We start from the raw sequence: 454 nt of genomic DNA, 5'->3' as shown, positions 1-454 counted from the left end.
ACCGCGGCAGGCCGGGCCACCGAGCCCTTTTCCAGCCCTGGAGCCATTGAGGCCCTGGCGGGGAGGAAGAGCTGGCGGAGACACAAGCCCTGAGTCAGGCCGGCGGGGGTTATTGGGGCAATATCGGGGTGCACAGGGCTGGTTAGTGGGTGCTGGAGGTGCCCATTACCCCTTTAATATCAGGAGGAATTTTTCCAGGGATCCCGTCCCCATCCCATCATCCCACTGGGATGCCCAGCATCATCCCACCCTGCTCTCTCTTCCCAGGGGACAGAGGATTTTGGGGTGCTTGCAGGTGCAGGAAAGGTCTGTGTGTCGCAGCAGCACAGGGCACTGTCACCCATGGCCCTGCTCGCCAGCAGGGTCTGGGCGGTGGTGCCCCATCCCCACCCTGGCTTTTCACAGAATCCCAGAATCCCAGCATGGCCGGGGCTGGCAGGGCCCCAGGAGCTCA

Source organism: Egretta garzetta, unplaced genomic scaffold, assembly GCF_000687185.1.
Source record: "Egretta garzetta isolate BGI_Z169 unplaced genomic scaffold, ASM68718v1 scaffold325, whole genome shotgun sequence".
NCBI classification, from domain to species: domain Eukaryota; kingdom Metazoa; phylum Chordata; class Aves; order Pelecaniformes; family Ardeidae; genus Egretta; species Egretta garzetta.
This window is presented reverse-complemented; position numbering follows the sequence as displayed.